This window comes from Ascaphus truei, chromosome 22 (assembly GCF_040206685.1).
Source record: "Ascaphus truei isolate aAscTru1 chromosome 22, aAscTru1.hap1, whole genome shotgun sequence".
Lineage (NCBI taxonomy): Eukaryota > Metazoa > Chordata > Amphibia > Anura > Ascaphidae > Ascaphus > Ascaphus truei.
In genome coordinates this window covers 4,486,108-4,507,922 of record NC_134504.1, presented here as the reverse complement: position 1 = coordinate 4,507,922, position 21,815 = coordinate 4,486,108, and the positions used below count along the sequence as shown (strand labels likewise).

The following is a 21,815-nucleotide window of genomic DNA, read 5'->3' as shown; positions in this document are numbered from 1 at the left end:
GTGATGGAAATATCGCTTTGTTAGTTACATGAAACCTCACTGGGGTGTTCCACCCACCATGACCCCGGTAAACAGCCTTATTTCAGGGTCTCGATGTGAGTAACGCCCGGTTTCCGTTATGTTACGTCCCCGCAGTAACCTAAACATTTATTATCACTAATATCCATTTTATAGTCCGCTGGAGAAAACATGGCTTCCCTTTCTGGTATTGTAAGATACAGTTATTATTAAGGTCACTGTAGGTCAGGGGTGGGCCAACTCCAGTCCTCAAGGGCCACCAACAGGTCAGGTTTTCAGGATAATTCTCTTCAGCACAGGTGGCTCAATCAGTGGCTCAGTCTTCGACTGACCTGCTGGGGTAATCTTGAGGACTGGAGTTGAGAACCCCTACTGTAAGGAGAGGATGCTGGATCTGCTGCACCACCTGTGCTGAAGCAGGGATGGCCTGACAGCCTGGGCTGCTGATGGCCCCTGAGGACTGAATCTGGCACCATATAAGAAACAGCACCAGCGCTACGTCAGATGCAACATTGCTGGGGCGTTCATCCAATCCACCTGCCCAGGTAACGGGCCATGTTTGGGACAGGTAGCTACAGTTATTTGCATAAGCAAATCCCGCATTGTCTTGTTCCCCGCTGACCCCCCAGCATGCAAATCCCCCCCACCGAGTCACTTCTGCATTCTGAATAATGGTCCCATTGATACGGACATTTCGGAGGAAGTGTCCCTGTCGGAAAGTCCGCACCCTGCACTGGGACGGCCCTGACCCTCAGCTACAGGGAGGGGGTCAGCGTGGTTCATCTCCGTTACAGCCCACCAAGGGAGAAGCAATAGTAAAGGCACAGCCTTTGTAGTGGGAGCCCCTCGCCGGCTCCTTTTTGACGTCTTATCTCCCCTGTGACCCCCCCCGGACGTCGAACGCAACGTAAAGGAGGGCGAGGTGGAAGAGAAACTTTGTAAACACATCATTGTGCAACCCCCGGACTTCCTCTTGTGTTAGACACTTCGTGGCACCAGCGCAGAATAAATTAACACCTTCCCTGCCAGGGGCGCCCATTGCAGCTTGGTAGGTAACGTCCCTGCCTTGGAATTGGGTGACCCCCGGGTCCCGGTGCCAGCTTCCCTTGTGAACTTTGGGCACGTCCCTTTATCTCCCTTTGCCGTAGGCTCTAAAAATTAGATTGTAAGCTCTACGGGTCAGGGACTCTGCAGAATTGTACGTGCAGTGCGGCGTTCCGTCAGCCACGTAGGGGTCCAACAATTATATTCAAAGTGGCTGTGCCACTAATGTTCCAATAAGGGACCCATACCATATATCCCCCCCCCCCCCAAATGTGTTTATAATAGGGGTGTCCAACTCCAGTCCTCAAGGGCCACCAACAGGCCAGGTATTAGGGAAAGCCCTGCTCCAGTCATAGTGACTGCACCCCCTGTGCTGAAGCAGGGATATCCCTAATTCCTGGCCTGTTGGTGGCCTTTGAGGACTGGAGTTGGCCGCCCCTGGGCTATAAAATCTTTCAATGGAAAAGATGGCGCAGTTTAATTACGGCGTGCACGTGTTGAGCGAACGCACTATATCTCTCTCTCTGCCTCCGCCAGGACGCACGCGGAAATAAAAAGTGCGGCGCCGACGAGTCACGTGACCGCTCTTCGGAGCGACCGCAGGGTCCCCCCCGGGTTCCACAGGCCGGACCAGAAGGGGAGGGGAAGGTCCCCCCTACAGACCCCGCAAAAAACAAGCAAATGGGCAACCTCGTAAAAGCCTCTGGAGGGGCCTGAGAGGGTTAATGTATCTCTCCGGGTTTAATACTGTAATAAATATAAAGAGAGCAGGGAAAGAACATATATAAATAATAAGTCTGTCTGTCTGTCTGTCAGCGCCATAACGCCGAGACCGCGGAACCTACGCACCTGAAACTCTGCATGCATACTAAGGGTGTCCTAGGGGTGTGCGCCTGGGGTTATCTGTTTGTGGGGACAGTCGTTTGACTGCGTCTGATTGGTTGTTCGCTCTCTGCGAGGCCGCTGATTGGCCTTCACTATGCAGGTGGGGGGGGGGGGGGGAGGGGGGTATGTGATTGGTCGCCGCGCTGAGCTGGCGGCCTTCCGGACATTTCTTAGGGGGAGAGCGTAGGTCGCAGCGCGGGAGGTATCACCGCGAGTGCCGGCGGGAGAGCGAGTTTCGAGTTTGGCGAGAGGCCGCTCAGCGAGGGAACTTCAGCAAGTATAGACGGGCAGCACCCCAGTATGGGGACGTCGCCCCCATATAGGCTGATGTGACTCAGGGAAGGGCTGTTTCCTCTCCCCCCCCCCCCCCCTCTCCACAAGGGTAGAGGAATGCTAGGGCGTGCAACGGCGAGGGGCAGCAGGTACCCCCGTGGGGGCGAGGGAGGTTTAAATTCCCTGCTCGACGCCCACAAATCCTTTATATTTCATGGTTCTTCCCCCCCTCCCATCCCTGCAGTTACATCGTCGGGCCGGTCAGCGTGAGGGTGCCGGGAAATGCCAGGAATGGAGGGCGCCAACGCATGTGGCCGGCCTTCATATTAGGAGTCCCGCGGGAAGATTGGGCATGGCTGGAGGCGCTGACTTATGCCGCCGGGCTGTACCCTGCCCCAGGCGTAGGCGTCGCCTATAGTGGCTGCGCGCCACGCCAGAACAAATGAATGTTTTCCATTGAGTGTGCGATCGACCGCGCGCGCAACCAACGCGTTCAAGTGCGCGGCTTTTTAGCAGACTTTGGAAATTGTCTTCCCGCGTCACAGCACTGACGCCGCAGCTATAAACGAGGCCTTAGGTAGCTGGGCGCCAGCTTACGTGGCGGCCAGAAGGTGGTGCCTGGGCATGGAGAATTTCCCCAACGCGGGCGGCGAGACCACGCTAGTTTCTACGCACGGCGTCGTCTGCGTACAGGGACTAGCGGGCCGGCGGCCAGTTTCACTTCTCAAGGGTTGGCGAAATAAATACAGCTGGGACTTTATTTTACTTCCACAAAACGGGGCGGTCGCCTTTTTGTGGGGGGGGGGGGCAGGGGGGGAGAAGGGGGTGACAAATAACGGTGCAGGCTCACTACGCCTTTAACAATAACACTATAAACACAGGAGGAGTCTCTCAGCCGACCGAATCGAGCATGGGTTGAACTCGATGGGCATACGTCCATTATCAACCTCATCTGCTATTTTTTCAGGGGGGCTCAACTCCAGGACTCAAGGAGACCCCTTAGGGATATCCCAGCTTCCGTACAGGTGGCTCAATCAGTGGCTCAGTTGAGCCACTGATTGAGCCACCTGTGTTGACGCCGGGACCGATGGAGCCACTTGTGCTGAAGCGGGGTATCCTGAAAATCTGACCTGTTGGGGTGGGTCTTGAGGGCTGGACTTGAGCCCCCCCCTGTACTATGTAACTATGCAAATAAGAAAAGAAAATAGCCACAGTTAAACAGACACGCGCTATCTCCGGACTGCCAGGACACACGGAAGGACCGATATTACAGCATCTTGTTACAACAGTTGGTTTCGCACAAGGTATGAGATCATATGCAAAGGCCGCGCTCAGGAAAACCCCCGGGGTGGATGTGGAAACGGCTGAGGAACAGATTCGGTGGATTCCCTGAACATCACAAGTCCCACGCACCAAGCCACCAGTCTCACTGGGGGAGTGGTGGCATTTCTAATCAGTAGACACACGCAAACCTCAGCGGCAGGACATCAGCCTACGACTCACCATGTCCCCCTGCCATAAATGTCACATACAGAGATATAACTCATCGGGGGGGGGAAACGCCTGCCAATTACTGGAAGTCAGTCGTACATGTGAGTTATTGAGGTCCTAAGCCCACCCAACGTGAGCTGAAATACAAATATACCGTGTGCAAGAGAATAATCTCTGGGACTCAAGAATTAGATGAAGATACTTGGGAACAGGACACAATACACTGTGAAGCCATCTTCCTCTTGCTAGGGTAGACTGCAGCTCCATTGGAATATTCCCAGCCATTTCCCTACAGCTATAGAAATAACTTGTAGGGTGGCTAGCTGTGTTGGTCCTTTGGGTCACCCAATGAAGGACCCCAAGAGGTTGGGAAGATGGTAACATATCAACTGCTTGTTGGTCCAATAAAAGGCATCATACCCGCTGCTCCCTCCCCCCCCCCCCCCCCCCCTGTGTATGTACGAGTTACTGGAAATAAAGATCCATTGAGGATCCTGGATTTAATTACAAACGGATTGAGTTAACGAGTTTAACGTGCGTAATGGGCGGAGATTTACGATTGGACCCACACATTGGTGTAGTAGTGAGTGCAAAGCCAACACCTTAACCACTACACCACACTTCCTGCCACACCTTCCAGCTGCAGAATAACAACACAATAAACACTGTGTTGCCAATGTCCCAATCAGTATACGGCTGCCTCCCTGATTACAGATTAATATTATCTATTGCATATATTGAATAATGACACTACATCACTAAGCTGGGCATGTTGTTTACTGCTTTGTTTTAATGACATATCCCCTGTGCCATTTACAATATAATAATAATATTAATAATAATAATAATATGAATAATAATAATATTAATATAACAATATGTAGCACGTTATATACACAGTGTAATAACACGATATGCCCTTACATGTAATACTCCTGAGTTAGGGGTTGCACATGTTTGGGAAACTCTTATCTGCCTCTATTCGGGCAGGAAGCGTTAGGTTATGGACACATGTGGAAGCGATTCATTGCCTGTTATCTCTATATACAGCCCTGCAAACTAACAGGTACTAAATACAAATACATCCATCAATCCAGTATTAGTGCAGATACACTTCTGTATCATACACCTAACACACACACAATAATTAAATATATATATATATATAATATAAATACACACACACACACACTACAGTTACTCTATCCATCTATATATATATATATCTTTATTACATCAAGCAAGCATAATTGGTCAAGTACAGGAAGAAAGGCAGCGACGTTTCGCACCTCCCGGGAGTTTCTACGGAGAGCGCTGCAGTATTTTTTGATGGACCCTATTCCCACAGCTGTATGGTGACCCCAGCTGCTCTGCAAAGATAAGGATCTGATTTTTTTTTCAATACCTGTGTGAGTGCCCGAACGTCTTGTTTTTTTTAATAAATCTTTATTTATATAGCGCCATGCAGGTACGCAGCGCGCCATGCAGGTACGCAGCGCGTCACCGCAGTAACACGCAGCGCGTCATGCAGGTACGCAGCGCGCCATGCAGGTACGCAGCGCGCCATGCAGGTACGCAGCGCGTCACCGCAGTAACACGCAGCGCGTCATGCAGGTACGCAGCGCGCCATGCAGGTACGCAGCGCGCCATGCAGGTACGCAGCGCGTCGCCGCAGTAACACGCGGGACATAATTATATAACACGACATGGGAAGAAGCGCTTCAGGCCCCATTGCATATGAGATGTATAGTGTGTATATCAGGGGTAGCCAACTCCAGTCATCCAGAGCTACCAACAGGCCAGGTTTTCACCATATCCCTGCTTCAGCACAGGTGGCTCATTCAGTGGTTCAGTCTTCGACTGGGCCACTGATTGAGCCACCATTGCTGAAGCAGAGATATCCTGAAAACCTGACCTGTTGGTAGCTCTTTAGGACTGGAGTTGGCCACCCCTGGTGTGTGTGTATATTTTATATATAATATATATATATATATATATATATATATATATATATATATATATATATGTATGTATGCCTTTATTTATATACTGTAGCGCCATTAATGTACATAGCGCTTCACAGCAGTAATACAAACGAGAATCATATAAATAACACATAAAGGGAATAAGCGCTTCAGACATAAAAGTAACATTAAGGAAGAGGAGTCCCTGCCCCCGAGGAGCTTACAGTCTAATTGGTAGGTAGGGAGAACGTACAGAGACAGTAGGAGGGAGTTCTGGTAAGTGCGTCTGCAGGGGGCCAAGCTTTATGTATCATGTGTATAGTATTAGCCACAGTGCTATTCATATGCTTCTTTAAGCAAATGTGTCTTAAGGTGGGTCTTAAAGGTGGATAGAGAGGGTGCTAGTCGGGTACTGAGGGGAAGGGCATTCCCGAGGTGTGGGGCAGTCAGTGAAAAAGGTTTAAGGCGGGAGAGAGCTTTAGATACAAAGGGGGTAGAAAGAAGACATCCTTGAGAAGAACGCAAGAGTCTGGATGGTGCATAACGAGAAATTAGGGCTGAGATGTAAGGAGGGGCAGAGGAGTGTAAAGCTTTAAAAGTATATATTGTACATACATACACACAATATAGTTACTGTATACAGTATATATATTTTCCCCCCGCTGCCATTAGCCAAATATTCCACGCTTCTCTGTACATTCTGCTGACAGCCGGCTGCTTTAATATTAACGTTATACAGAAAGTGTGAGACCCCATTCATATATAAACAGCGTCACTTTCGCTTGTCCTCGTGAAATCTTGTATACCATTCGGCGCTCCTGTATGTACTGTATATATGTTTCTTTATATGGCTCCCACCATGTACGCTGCAGGCACCGGCTGAGACGCCATCATTTCCGCGCCGGAGAAGATTTCAGACCCATTTGATTGGAATGGAGTTAAACGCTTCTCTAGCACTGGGAAGTGGCTCAGCCGCATCGAAGACAAAACAGAGGCACGTGGGAGAGAGCGGGCATGGGGGAATCGTAGGCAAAGTCTGAAGAGCTTACAATCAAAGGGAACGGGGTCAGCGGGGAAAGAATATTGTTCACAGCGGCACAATAAACTGAAATTAGGATTAGACATTTTGGGGGTAAAAATATTCTGGAGGAGGGGGAGGAATTTAACCCTACACTTACCCTGTCTTGGGATATTCTCCAGCGGGGGCTCCAGGCTTCCCCTTTACCTACAGTATAAGGAGAGAAAGATCAGGATTAACAGGCACTGACGGGGTTAACCCTCTTCTTTAAGGGGTATCAGCTTCCACCCCAACTTTTCGGGACATCTGCTTTTTTTTTTTAACCCCGACGAGAAGAATCTCCTTCATTCAACGAAGTGGTGAGGCCAGCGCTGGCACTGCAGGGGTTAAGGGAACAAGTATTCGGGCGTCCTGTACTCACCGCGCCTGGTCACTCCCGTTCCACCCCCCAGGAAGGAGAGGGGGGGTCCTCAGAGGGGCTCAGTGATGGGTGGCTGCCCCATGTCACCGCTGGTAGTGCTGGGCTGCAGGGAGACAGTGACACACAGTGACACACAGTGACATGCTGGGGATGGAGAGAGGGGCTGGACAAGGACACAGCATCCCCTCCCACAGAGGGAGGGACGTGGTATTGTGTGATGCTCGGAGATAAGGAGACGCCACCTGTCCTCAGATAACGCGGTCTCTGCCGGGTCACAGAGGTGGGAGCGTGATATAGGGGCACATTTTGGTTTGACCGCCCCTGTGGCTGCAATGGGGTCGGGTGTGTGTGTGTATACACTTTGCAGGAGGCGAGAGAGTGTGAGTGTGTGTATACATGTTGCAGGAGGAGAGTGAGTGTGATTGTGTGTATACATGTTGCAGGAGGAGAGAGTGTGAGGGTGTGTATACATGTTGCAGGAGGAGAGAGTGTGTGTGTGTATACACTTTGCAGGAGGCGAGAGAGTGTGAGGGTGTGTATACATGTTGCAGGAGGAGAGAGTGTGTGTGTGTATACACTTTGCAGGAGGCGAGAGAGTGTGAGGGTGTGTATACATGTTGCAGGAGGAGAGAGTGTGTGTGTGTATACACGTTGCAGGAGGAGAGAGTGTGAGGGTGTGTATACATGTTGCAGGAGGAGAGAGTGTGTGTGTATACACTTTGCAGGAGGCGAGAGAGTGTGAGGGTGTGTATACATGTTGCAGGAGGAGAGAGTGTGTGTGTGTATACATGTTGCAGGAGGAGAGAGAGTGTGAGGTTGTGTATACATGTTGCAGGAGGAGAGAGTGTGTGTGTGTGTATACATGTTGCAGGAGGACAGAGTGTGTGTGTGTGTGTATACATGTTGCAGGAGGAGAGAGAGTTTGTGTGTATACATGTTGCAGGAGGAGAGTGTGTGTACAGTATATACACGTTGTAGGAGGAGAGAGAGTGTGAGTGTGTGTATACATGTTGTAGGAGGAGAGAGAGTGTGTGTGTGTATACACTTTGCAGGAGGTGAGAGAGTGTGTGTGTATACATGTTGCAGGAGGAGAGAGAGTGTGTGTGTGTATACATGTTGTAGAAGGAGAGAGTGTGTGTGTGTATACATGTTGTAGGAGGAGAGAGTGTGTGTGTGTATACATGTTGCAGGAGGAGAGAGAGTGTGTGTGTGTATACACTTTGCAGGAGGTGATAGAGTGTGTGTGTGTATACATGTTGTAGGAGGAGAGAGAGTGTGTGTGTGTATACACTTTGCAGGAGGTGAGAGAGTGTGTGTGTGTATACATGTTGCAGGAGGAGTGTGTGTGTGTGTGTGTATACATGTTGCAGGAGGAGAGTGTGTGTGTGTGTATACATGTTGCAGGAGAGAGAGTATGTGTGTATACATGTTGCAGGAGGAGAGAGAGTGTGTGTGTGTGTACATGTTGCAGGAGGAGTGTGTGTGTGTGTGTGTGTGTATACACGTTGCAGGAGGAGAGAGTGTGAGAGAGAGAGAGAGAGAGAGAGAGAGAGAGAGAGGTGAGGTTGAAAGAGAATAAATGCATCACACCCCTAACACCGACAGATATTTATTTGTACAAACTCGTTCTGCGTGACTGCACTTTCCGAGGGGAATTTGCACCCGAGAATAAACCTAGAAACACTGACGCTCGCGTGAGACGTTAGTTACTCCGCTGCCCGCTAGCTGCATCTTTAAATGCCGTTGCCCAGGTGGGTGGGACTTTCAGGGACGGGGTGGGGCGTACGGGGAGAGGGGGAGCTTGCGGGGAATGGGGGGGGGGCTTGCTTCCCCCCCCCCAGTTTCACAGCTCCGAAAAAGACACTCAAAAGAGGAACCTGGCTGTGGATTTCATCAAACTGAGGTGCGGAACTGCAGCGTTTACTGTAACATCGTCACGCCGAAAGTCCGAAATCGAGAAGTCAGCGTGCGTGTGGCAACTGCACACTGCAGGAGTTGGGCTACCACCGACTCCACTATCGGAACCAACCAAGCTCTGCGTCAACGCGGGATTCTGGAATCCAAATGCCATGGCGAAGTTTTCTGCGTTTATCCGGCGCAAAGGGGCCTAATTATGTGGCGAAATGAGTAGGTTTTTGCGAGCACGAACCCTCGGAGCGAGAGATGACCAGTGAGTCGTCTGGTTTACAGTTATCTATTCTGGACCAGTCCTGGTTCTGCACTCACAATGTACGGGACGGGAGTAGGGATTGGGTTGGACGCTCCCGGTAACATGGTCGAGGACAGGTGGTGTTAGCTCAGGTGTTATAGTCTATTACAGGCGTAGCCAACTCCAGTCCTCAGGCGCCACCAACGGGTCGGGTTTTCCGGCTATCCCTGCTTCAGCACAGGTGATGCAGTCAACGGCTGAGCCACTGATTGAACCAGAGATATCTTGAAAACCTGATCTGTTGGTGGCCCTTGAGGGCTGGAGTTGGCCACGCCTGTCCTATTCCGAAGAGCTTGCAATCTTCTGCTGGGAGTATCCGAGGCACAGGCAAACTTACTCAAGTTTACAAAGAGAGATAGCATCGGTTCCAAACGTTTCATCTAACACGTCAAACGTCAAAACCCTCCTTGTGTGAACGTACAGAGGAGGCTGTGAGCCTCTTTGGGTGGGAGGGGGTTACGGACAGTGGAGGCTGTGAGCCTCTTTGGGTGGGAGGGGGTTACGGACAGTGGAGGCTGTGAGCCTCTTTGGGTGGGAGGGGGTTACGGACAGTGGAGGCTGTGAGCCTCTTTGGGTGGGAGGGGGTTACGGACAGTGGAGGCTGTGAGCCTCTTTGGGTGGGAGGGGGTTACGGACAGTGGAGGCTGTGAGCCTCTTTGGGTGGGAGGGGGTTACGGACAGTGGAGGCTGTGAGCCTCTTTGGGTGGGAGGGGGTTACGGACAGTGGAGGCTGTAAGCCTCTTTGGGTGGGAAGGGGTTACACACAGTGGAGGCTGTGAGCCTCTTTGGGTGGGAGGGGGTTACGGACAGTGGAGGCTGTAAGCCTCTTTGGGTGGGAAGGGGTTACAGACAGTGGAGGCTGTGAGCCTCTTTGGGTGGGAGGGGGTTACGGACAGTGGAGGCTGTGAGCCTCTTTGGGTGGGAAGGGGTTACGGACAGTGGAGGCTGTGAGCCTCTTTGGGTGGGAGGGGGTTACGGACAGTGGAGGCTGTGAGCCTCTTTGGGTGGGAGGGGGTTACGGACAATGGAGGCTGTAAGCCTCTTTGGGTGGGAAGGGGTTACAGACAGTGGAGGCTGTGAGCCTCTTTGGGTGGGAAGGGGTTACGGACAGTGGAGGCTGTGAGCCTCTTTGGGTGGGAAGGGGTTACGGACAGTGGAGGCTGTGAGCCTCTTTGGGTGGGAGGGGGTTACGGACAGTGGAGGCTGTGAGCCTCTTTGGGTGGGAAGGGGTTACGGACAGTGGAGGCTGTGAGCCTCTTTGGGTGGGAGGGGGTTACGGACAGTGGAGGCTGTGAGCCTCTTTGGGTGGGAAGGGGTTACGGACAGTGGAGGCTGTGAGCCTCTTTGGGTGGGAAGGGGTTACGGACAGTGGAGGCTGTGAGCCTCTTTGGGTGGGAGGGGGTTACGGACAGTGGAGGCTGTGAGCCTCTTTGGGTGGGAGGGGGTTACGGACAGTGGAGGCTGTGAGCCTCTTTGGGTGGGAAGGGGTTACGGACAGTGGAGGCTGTGAGCCTCTTTGGGTGGGAGGGGGTTACGGACAGTGGAGGCTGTGAGCCTCTTTGGGTGGGAAGGGGTTACGGACAGTGGAGGCTGTGAGCCTCTTTGGGTGGGAAGGGGTTACGGACAGTGGAGGCTGTGAGCCTCTTTGGGTGGGAGGGGGTTAAGTTAAACACACACACACACTTTTAAATCACAAGGCATGTGAAGACAGTGGAGGTTTCAACAACTCATCATGAAACCAGGGTTATTGCTAATAACATGAAGTCAGACACGAGATTAACTAAATGAAATCTAAAAAGGGCATTAAAAACCAACATGATGATCCTTTCATTGTACAATTGTCCTTTTTTTTTACAGTTTTTAAAAGTTTGATGGCCTCCCATGTACTGTTTCTGTAATAAATAAATGTCTAATTCTTTCCCGTCTTATTTCCGACGCTTCCTTTCTTCTTAATATTTATTGCCAGATTTTTACATTTGTTACAATAAAATGTATTATGGATGTAATGTCTCGTGTGGTCAATCTTTTATTCAGCCGCCCGCGTAACACAATCATTGTGCGTCTCTGCAATGGGAAGAGCATTTTCAGGCACATCCCTGTCTGACAAATTCCAAGGTCCTTTATGGGAGGGGAGGGGGGGGGGGGGCTCAACTTCAGTCCTCAAGACCCCCAAACAGGTCAGGTTTTCAGGATATCCCAGCTTCAGCACAGGTGGCTCAATCAGAGGCTCAGTCTTTGACTGAGCCTCTGATTGAGCCACCTGTGCTGAAGCAGAGATGGATTGAGACACCTATGCTGAAGCAGGGACTGATTGAGCCACCAGTGCTGAAGCAGGGATATCCTGAAAACCTGACCTGTTGGGGAGGAGGAGGGGACAGGCGCTTGAGGGCTGAAGTTGAGCGCCCCCTGCTTTCTGGTGATGGGGTCACAGCAGGATAAAGTGACATTTCCAAGGTCACATGAAGGTGACACGGGTATCAGGAACCCCCTCCCTGCACGGGTACCAGGGAACCCCCTCCCCTCCCTGCACGGGTACCAGGGAACCCCCTCCCCTCCCTGCACGGGTACCAGGGAACCCCCTCCCCCCTCCCCTCCCTGCACGGGTACCAGGAACCCCCTCCCCTCCCTGCACGGGTATCAGGAAACCCCCTCCCCTCCCTGCACGGGTACCAGGGAACCCCCTCCCCTCCCTGCACGGGTACCAGGGAACCCCCTCCCCTCCCTGCACGGGTACCAGGGAACCCCCTCCCCTCCCTGCACGGGTACCAGGGAACCCCCTCCGTGCACGGGTACCAGGGAACCCCCTCCCCTCCCTGTCCGGGTACCAGGGAACCCCCTCCCCTCCCTGCACGGGTACCAGGGAACCCCCTCCCCTCCCTGCACGGGTACCAGGGAACCCCCTCCCCTCCCTGCACAGGTACCAGGGAACCCCCTCCCTGCACGGGTACCAGGGAGCCCCCTCCCCTCCCTGCACGGGTACCAGGGAGCCCCCTCCCTGCACGGGTACCAGGGAACCCCCTCCCTGCACGGGTACCAGGGAACCCCCTCCCCTCCCTGCACGGGTACCCGGGAACCCCCTCCCTGCACGGGTATCAGGAAACCCCCTCCCCTCCCTGCACGGGTACCAGGGAACCCCCTCCCTGCACGGGTACCAGGGAGCCCCCTCCCCTCCCTGCACGGGTACCAGGGAACCCCCTCCCTGCACGGGTACCAGGGAACCCCCTCCCCTCCCTGCACGGGTACCAGGAAACCCCCTCCCTGCACGGGTACCAGGGAACCCCCTCCCCTCCCTGCACGGGTACCAGGGACCCCCCTCCCTGCACGGGTACCCCCTCCCCTCCCTGCACGGGTACCAGGGAACCCCCTCCCCTCCCTGCACGGGTACCAGGGACCCCCCTCCGTGCACGGGTACCCGGGAACCCCCTCCCTGCACGGGTACCAGGGAACCCCCTCCCCTCCCTGCACGGGTACCAGGGAACCCCCTCCCCTCCCTGCACGGGTACCCCCTCCCCTCCCTGCACGGGTACCAGGGAACCATACCTGGCCATTTTCCGGTGGTAGCATTGTGCCCTCTGGTGGTCAACTTAGTGTACTGCCATTATTATTAATTATTATGGCTACTAAAGTGATTTCCCCTAAGCAGTGTAAGCCCTGATAGGAACAGGCAATGCTAGGGTTAAACCCCTTCTCCCATGCCTAGAACCTGAGCCTCATCCTGCCCACGTTACAAAGTTGCGATGTACAGGTGCAGGCATACTGGCAGTTGGAGTCACATGTAAAGGGGGGTGGGCTGACTGTGGTGTGATGCCAGTCATGTCAGCTAGGCCTGCCCAGATACTGGGGTGAGGGATTAACCCCTCCCTAGGTATAAAAGGCAGCGGGCCCCTCCCTGATTGAGAGTTCCAGTTCTGCCCCCCTCTGGGGCTGTTCTGTCTTTTTGTTGAGTGCTAGCTCCCTCTGGGACCAGAGGGAGGTGTTCCAGCATTTCCCCTTAGGGGGTAAGGGAGGGCTAGACTAGCCCAGGGGCCCCTATCTCCTGGGAGGCCTAGTCATGTCCTGTGCAGGGGGTTTGAGGAGCCCCGGTGCCAGGAAGCCCAGGAAGAGTTCTGCTCTGTTAGGGGTATGTTCCTGTTCCTATGCTGGCTGCAATAAACCCTGTTGCATGGATATGGTACCCAGAGTTACGTGTCCTGCTGCTATGGAGGTTCCTGCAGGGGTTAACCCCTGCTTCTGGCAGGAGCCCTGCAGGGTGGAGGCGCTGCACCATCCTTAAAAGACCGTCCTGTGTCGTCGTCCCCCCCCCCCCCCACAACATCGCGGAGACTCAACCTCCTGAGAACCAACAGGTGAGCACCACAGCTTCAATAACACCTAGCATATCTACCTTAGGGTGGGGGTGGGGGTGCTACACAGACAGGACACCCCACAAACACATGTATGGACCACATGTCTAATATATCGGTCTGCTTTTGTAACCCTTTCACTGCAGAGCAACTCGTGTTCATACAGCAACGCGGAAAGTGCGGGCAGGGTTTGTCGGGGTTCACCCGCTAGTACGACACGTTATCTTTTATTTGTATGGCTCACACATACTCTGCAGTGCTGTACAATGCGGGAGGGAGATAAAATTGTAGTACACACCCGTTGAGACAAGCTGACACCGTAGGAAGGGGGCGCCTGTCAATGCTGACGCTGCTATTGGGCTATTTTAATGGTATTGGCGCCTGGGAAGGGGCAAAGAAAGAGGACTTCAGCGTATACTGTATATTAACTGGGGTTTGCCTGATAATCTGCCTTTTTGGGCGAATGTGTCAACGTTCGAGGTAAGTGCTCCTATTCCTCCGCCAACCTGGGAAAGTTCGGCAGGTCCTGTTGCTTATTCCGCAGAGTGACCCGACACAAAGGTTCGGTTAGACGGACTTCCCCCTTCAGGACGCCCCGGCACTCAGAAGCTACCGTAAAACAAACCCCCCGCGGGTTTCCTTAGGGAGATGGCGTCCTATGGAGCACAGGACGCGATCTGCACTGATGGCTCCTCCCCTTCCATCATCAGTGACGGCGCGATCACGTGACCGCTTGGGAGAGCGTTCCCGTGATGGCGTGGGCCCCTCCGGCACACAAAGGGGGTTTAAAAAAAAGCCATGCAGAGTGAACACGCGGAGAGACGCGAGATACATGGGAAATATGCAGATACGAGTCATTTAAATATACTTTGCATATCCTAATTATCATATTTCCCAGGTATCCCAGGTGCGCGGCTTCTTCCTGCGCACAGGCGGCGGTGATCAGGGCTGCGGTATAACTCTTCTCTCTCGTAATCATCGTTTAAAAAGGAAAATAGCGGCGAGTTTTTGTTTTTTCCGGTCTCCGGCGGCGAGAAGTCGAAATAGCGGAGACGCCGCTGTCGCAGCCGAAAGTTCGCCCCCGTCTCCGCTCCCATGATTGGGTTGTATGGTGCTGCCGATAATATCCCACAAGGTGGCAGTGTCGCCTCGCGGAGGTGTTATCGGGGAATACTGTAGCCGTGCGTTTCTTTGTAGAGCGCCGCCCATGTACACAGCGCTGTGCAGAAGTAACACACGGGGCAGGCATAGAAGTAACATTAGAAGGAGTCCCTGCCCTGAAGAGCTTACAGTCTACGTGAAATAGCCATTATTCATTGCCAGGGGCTTTTACCAAATAGTACTTTGCAGGCCGCGGCGGGAGTATTGTAAGTACCTATTGACGCAGCATCTTGTTTTTAATGCTCCCTGGGAGTAACAGAAAGAGAACCGCGAGGCTCGGGGGCCGGGACATTGGAGAGAAGCAGGCACGCGGCACTGAGGCATTAATACGCCCGCGCCGATTGGCTTACCCTACCGACCAATCAAACAACGCGCTGAGGGGGTATGGTTAACCCCTTCCCTCACAGACCTGGAGAGCTGTGACACCCTGCCATGAGGTGAAATAGTAATTAGGGGGCAATTAATGAGGTAAAACTGTAACGAGGGGCAGTTACTGGGGTGAAATAGATATGAGGGGCAGTTACTGAGGTAAATCAGAATTGTTTACGCTTAAACAGGAACGTTTGCGGTCGAAGTATCGCATGATTACTCGTGTAAATATATCTCGCTCCCTTGCAATCTAACAAACGGTTAAACTTGACGGACAGCTGCGTTCTTTGTTTATACAACTTCAGCTATCATGGTGGTATGTTGGGCTAATTATTAATGAAGGGGTTAATTCTTCAGCCCGTGTCTCCCCTATGATCTCCTGGATACTGCGGTTACAGCCGCTCTTCTCCACATTATCTGACTCCATCTTACTTTGGGTCGTCGTCTTGGTCTTTTAATCTCTCTTGGAATCCAGTCGGGTACCATCTTTGTCCAACGATGGCCATTTCGTCTTGCGATGTGTCCGGCCCACCGCCATTTTAATTTCTTCCCCCCGTGTGATGAGGTCACAGACTTTGGTTGGGTTTCGAACCCATTCATTCTTGTTCCTGCCTCTTCAGGTAATACCCAGCATGCATCTCTCCATACTTTCTTGCGTTGTCTGACGTTTCTGAATTATCTTTGCATTTAGGGTCCAAGTGTCATCCATACGTGAGCACGGGAAGGGTACACGGGTCTCATCCATACGTGAGCACGGGCAGGATACATGGGTCACATCCATACGTGAGCACGGGCAGGATACACGGATCACATCCATACGTGTGCACGGGCAGGATACACGGGTCACATCCATACGTGAGCACAGGCAGGGTACACGGGTCACATCCATACGTGAGCACAGGCAGGATACACGGGTCACATCCATACATGAGCACGGGCAGGATACACGGGTCACATCCATACGTGAGCATGTGCAGGATAAACGGATCACATCCATACGTGAGCACGGGCAGGATACACGGGTCACATCCATACGTGAGCACAGGCAGGGTATACGGGTCACATCCATACGTGAGCACAGGCAGGATACACGGGTCACATCCATACGTGAGCACGGGCAGGATACACGGGTCACATCCATACGTGAGCACGGGCAGGATACATGGGTCCCATTCATACGTGAGCATGTGCAGGATAAACGGGTCACATCTATACGTGAGCACGGGCAGGATACACGAGTCACATCCATACGTGAGCACGGGCAGGATACACGGGTCACATCCATACGTGAGCACGGGCAGGATACATGGGTCACATCCATACGTGAGCCAGGCAGGATACACGGGTCACACACTCTCCTCTTGAGGCTCAGGGGAGGTCCCCCTGTAATATTGTCTTGTGTCTCCCAAACGCTCTGTCCCATCTTCATCTTTATATATATAGTGGGAAATTTAACTCACGGGCAACGCCGGGTCTCTCAGCTAGTATATATTTATGACTATGTTACTGGTTGACAAATCACCAAAAAATCTACTCGCCACCTAGTACCAAACGTGTGCTGCTTGGGCCAATATTTACTCGCCCGGGGGTTAAATCCACTCGCCCGGGGCGAGCAAATGTATAGGTTTGTCGAACACTGACTATGTATGTACAGTGTATATATATACCCATTTTGTGTGTGTGTGTGTGTATACATGTGGGTATTTATTTCTGAGTGTGACTGTACATATGTTTACATGCATGTGATATATATATATATATCAGAATGCCCCAGGACAGTTAAGAAGGGGGGAGGGGGTGACTGGAGGGTGATGTCCCTTTAAGATGAAGGGGTAATGTGGGTGATCAGCATCTTGTGGTGGGGGGAGTAAAATAAATGTATTTATGTATTTCTGTGTACATATATAATTACTGTCCTGTATACAGAGAGCGCCTGTATACATTGCATACGTGTATCTATATCACCCCAGCCTGGGAGACAGCTTTGCACCCAGGACCTGCAGCCTGATCCCCCCTCTCTGGATGTGGACGGATTCTCTGATTCAGCCTCTTTGGGAATCACAGACCATGAAATCCCCCCAAAGGCTGCTTCACTCAGACACCCCTCTCTGCCCCAGGCACAGTGCCACTGCAAGCCCTGCCCTTACATCCCACACCCACTGCCTGGATACCCCTCACACACACTCAGCAATGCCACAACCCAGCCCTGCAGCAGGTGGAGGGGACACACTCCCGACACACCACATGGGGGGCTTCTTGGGCATCTTTATAGTGGACATATCCGGAACACCCGTGGTCACCCTGTAGGAGAAGCAGTTCTAAGGCATAGCACCCTGGTCCTTCCGAAGGTAAGAGCCAGAGCTGTAACCTGTTATCACCTCATAAACCGTATCATTTCCTTCTGTCATCTGTATTTCTTGTATTATATATATGTGTGTATATATTAGAATAATGCATAAAGTTTATGATTTGTACGTAAAAAAAAAATGAACAAGTTTCGGATAGATTGAGTAAATAATGCAGTGTTTATCAACAAAGGTTTCTAGGAACCCTTGGGTTCCCCGGGCATCGCTAAAGGGTTCCCTGTAATTTTTAGGCCATTCGCAAATTGTACCAAATACAGAAGAATTTACAATGCATCTGATCTCAGACGCGCTATTAGAGAGGGTTGGGGTTCCTTACAATGCATCGGATCTCAGACGCGCTATTAGAGAGGGTTGGGGTTCCTTACAATGCATCGGATCTCAGACGCGCTATTAGAGAGGGTTGGGGTTCCTTACAATGCATCTGATCTCAGACGTGCTATTAGAGAGGGTTGGGGTTCCTTACAATGCATCTGATGTCAGACGTGCTATTAGAGAGGGTTGGGGTTCCTTACAATGCATCTGATCTCAGATGCGCTATTAGAGAGGGTTTTGGTTCCTTACAATGTATCTGATCTCAGACCCGCTATTAGAGAGGGTTGGGGTTCCTTACATTGCATCTGATCTCAGACGCGCTATTAGAGAGGGTTGGGGTTCCTTACATTGCATCTGATCTCAGATGTGCTATTAGAGAGGATTGGGGTTCCTTACAATGCATCTGATCTCAGACACGCTATTAGAGAGGGTTGGGGTTCCTTACAATGCGTATTGTATGTCTTTATTTATATAGCGCCATAAATGTACATAGCGCTTCACAGTAGTAATACACGTGGTAATCAAATAAATAACACATAATATAAATAACACATAATGGGAAGATGCGCTTTAGACATAAAAGTAACATTAAGGAAGAGGAGTCCCTGCTCCGAGGAGCTTACAGTCTAATTGGTAGGTAGGGAGAACGTACAGAGACAGTAGGAGGGAGTTCTGGTAAGTGCGTTTGCAGGGGGCCAAGCTTTATGTATCATGTGTTCAGAATATCCACAGTGCTATTCATACAGTATGCTTCTTTAAGCAAGTGTGTCTTAAGTTGGGTCTTAAAGGTGGATAGAGAGGGTGCTAGTCGGGTACTGATCTAAGACGCGCTATTAGAGAGGGTTGGGGTTCCTTACAATGCATCTGATCTCAGGCGCGCTATTAGAGAGGGTTGGGGTTCCTTACAGTGCATCTGATCTCAGACGCGCTATTAGAGAGGGTTGGGGTTCCTTACAATGCATCTGATCACAGACGCGCTATTAGAGAGGGTTGGGGTTCCTTACAATGCATCTGATCACAGACGCGCTATTAGAGAGGGTTGGGGTTCCTTACAATGCATCTGATCTCAGGCGCGCTATTAGAGAGGGTTGGGGTTCCTTACAATGCATCTGATCTCAGACGCGCTATTAGAGAGGGTTGGGGTTCCTTACAATGCATCTGATTTCAGACACATTTGAGGGGTTCTGTTGAATTTCACAATATAATTATAGGGTTCCTTAACCAAAAAAAGATTGGAAAGGACTGAACTAATGCATCTAAGCCACTTCTGTGTGTTTTGAATAAGTGGATACATTCTAGTAAAAAAAAATACAAGTAACATTTCAACACCAAAGTTGTGTTGTTATCTTTTTCCCAGCTCCTAAATGCCTTGAATTAGTCCTTGGTAATTATTTTGGCATTTCAGAATAACAAGTAAGTTGCATAATGCTAGTATTCATCCCCCACAGGCTAATCTGGGAGAAAAAAGCCTTAGAAAGGCACAAAATGCGATTTGCTGACCATTCAATGGAACTGTCACTCCACGGGAATGAATCAGCCCTGGTTATTCCAAACTGGCTTTTTTCTATTTATTCGGATTGCTAGAAAAACCCGGGAACTTTACAGGGAAAATTCTATTTTTTCCCAAATATTTTTTAATAAAACTGTTGGAAAGACACATGCAAATAATGGAAAGATATATCTAAAACCAATTAGACACATATGTATATATATATATATACATAAAAATCATAAAACAGAAAATCGGCGATGCTTTATAACTGTGATGTTTTATGCTGCGACTGTGCCGCCATTTTTAAATGTGCCATTTAAAGGGCTATTAACTGGCTGGCTCAGAGTTTGTGCTAAAATGTGTTGCATGCCCGCCTGGCACTCGAGGTGTTAAATGCTCAGGGTGTACGGGTCTCCCAGTGACAAAATGTGGGGAAAGCTGGAGAAAAATTATTTCTTTAAAAAAAAAACTTTTATTGGGGCAATCTTCTAGGTTCAATTTCTGTGGCATTTTATACACGACTCCTACAGTCTCTGCAGGCAGCACTGTGCAATTCGGGGAGCGGTACATGGGGTAACAGGAGTAATAGGGAGCGGTTATATGGAGTTATAGGGAGCAGCTACATAGGAAAATACGAAGAGTTATAGGGAGTGGTTATATGGGACAATAGGAGATATAGGGAGAGGTTATATGGGGTAATAGGAGGAGTTAAAGGGAGCGGTTATATGGGGTTATAGGAGGAGTTATAGGGAGCGGTTATATGGGGCAATAGGAAGAGGTTATATGGGTAATAGGAGGAGTTATAGGGAGCGGTTATATGGGGTTATAGGAGGAGTTATAGGGAGCGGTTATATGGGGTAATAGGAAGAGGTTATATGGGGTTATTGGAGGAGTTATAGGAAGAGGTTATATGGGGTAATAGGAGGAGTTATAGGAAGAGGTTATATGGGGTAATAGGAGGAGCTCTTTTATTGAAAAAAAGCGCAGCATTACATTTCATAGAACAATTTCAAACAAAAACTGCACATTATGTACAAACTTACATTATACAAATATTAGCCCAGCGTTGTTCCAACCTTTCTCCTCTAAAAAGCAATTGCACATTTCCCTTATACACATTTTTAATTGAAACCAAACAATAGCCTTTACTGACAATCCTTGCCACTTTTAGAAACAAGCATTTTTTGCCACACAAAAAAAGCAATATTACTTCTTTTCCCCACATTATCCCCCAATGACCCAAACCTCTTAATGGCCACTGAAGGTGGGATCATGTCCGATTCTGTCACTATGGAAACGTCCATATTATGCTCCTCTTCGGATAAGGAAATCTCCTCGACATCATTGGGATCTTCCGCTCTTGAACCCCAATCCCTCCTAAGAACAGAAAAACGATTCGTTACAGGCGCCTGAGGAACTTTAGCAGCAGGACCTGTAGGATGTCGAAGAGTCCCTCCAAGTCTTTTACTGTGTCCTTCTTCCTTCTTTTTGCCTGTACCCAATCCTGCGCTCTGTCTTTTTCTTTATTTTTTTCCCCCACTTGGATTACCATCATAGTAGGATCCTCTATCTCCCCAGATCGGTCCCCTGCTGGAAGTCAATTTGAGGAGGTTCCCTCTAAGGGGTCTTCTGACATTCCCTGGGCCACGTTTATACTATCTATAATTGTTTCTTCTGTAAGTGGATCCGGGCAAACTCCACAGGCGGATCAGGACAAGCTCTGTCCCAAGGAGGATCAGGACAAACGCCATCCCTAGGCGGAACTGGACAAACCCCGTCTGCAGGTGGATCCGGACATATTCTATCCGCAAATTTCAGGACATAAAGTGCTTCATTGTCTTCAAAGCCCACTTCCTGCTCCCATACTCTTGAAATATTATGCCAGGCTTCTGCGCAATTCGTATAGGAATGTCCAAATTTATCACATAAATTACATTTAATCTTTGTACAACTTGCCCTCTCGTGGCCAAGTACTGGCACAAGTTGCATTTTAGAACATCACAAGAATTACTTGCGTGTCTGGCTGAACTTCATCTATGGCACAAGGTTGGCTGACCATAGTAAAAACAGTTTCCTTTTTCTCTTCCAATGAAGAAAGAGTTGGGCAGATGTTTTGTAACATTGCCATGTCGCCAAAGTCTGACTTGCACTTTCCAGCCACCTATCCAGATGTCCTCTTCATCCATGATTCTTGTAGGTGGAGCCAGTACTTCACATTGTCTGCCAAGCCATATCAGAATATCTGATATTTGGACTGATTAGTGTCTGAAGAGAATTGTTACAGACTTTATTTCTGGTTTAGACACTGGAATAGAAAAAGAACTTCCAGAAATCAGTTTTTTTAATACTCTCATATCTTGTCCAGAAATAGTCCAAAGCTTGAGGTCACTTAAAGCTGACATCATACTCACAAGAGACTGGACCATGGATCAGTGCATACGTTTCATCT

General features: G+C 50.4%; 2 protein-coding genes across 2 annotated transcripts in view; one reads left to right on the top strand and one right to left on the bottom strand.

Moving 5' to 3' along the window:
- PIK3R5 (phosphoinositide-3-kinase regulatory subunit 5) overlaps positions 1 to 7,280 on the bottom strand; it is a 65,046-nt gene extending 57,766 nt beyond the window's left edge. The window contains exons 1-2 of the mRNA XM_075579697.1: positions 7,115 to 7,280; positions 6,854 to 6,900 (exon numbers count right to left, since the gene is read on the bottom strand). The gene's annotated coding sequence lies outside the window, so the exon portion shown is untranslated. The remainder of the gene's footprint in view (positions 1 to 6,853; positions 6,901 to 7,114) is intronic.
- A 10,126-nt stretch (positions 7,281 to 17,406) lies between these two features.
- The window catches only part of NTN1 (netrin 1), a 122,504-nt gene continuing 118,095 nt past the window's right edge, over positions 17,407 to 21,815 (top strand). Inside the window, exon 1 of the mRNA XM_075579693.1 lies at positions 17,407 to 17,544. The gene's annotated coding sequence lies outside the window, so the exon portion shown is untranslated. The remainder of the gene's footprint in view (positions 17,545 to 21,815) is intronic.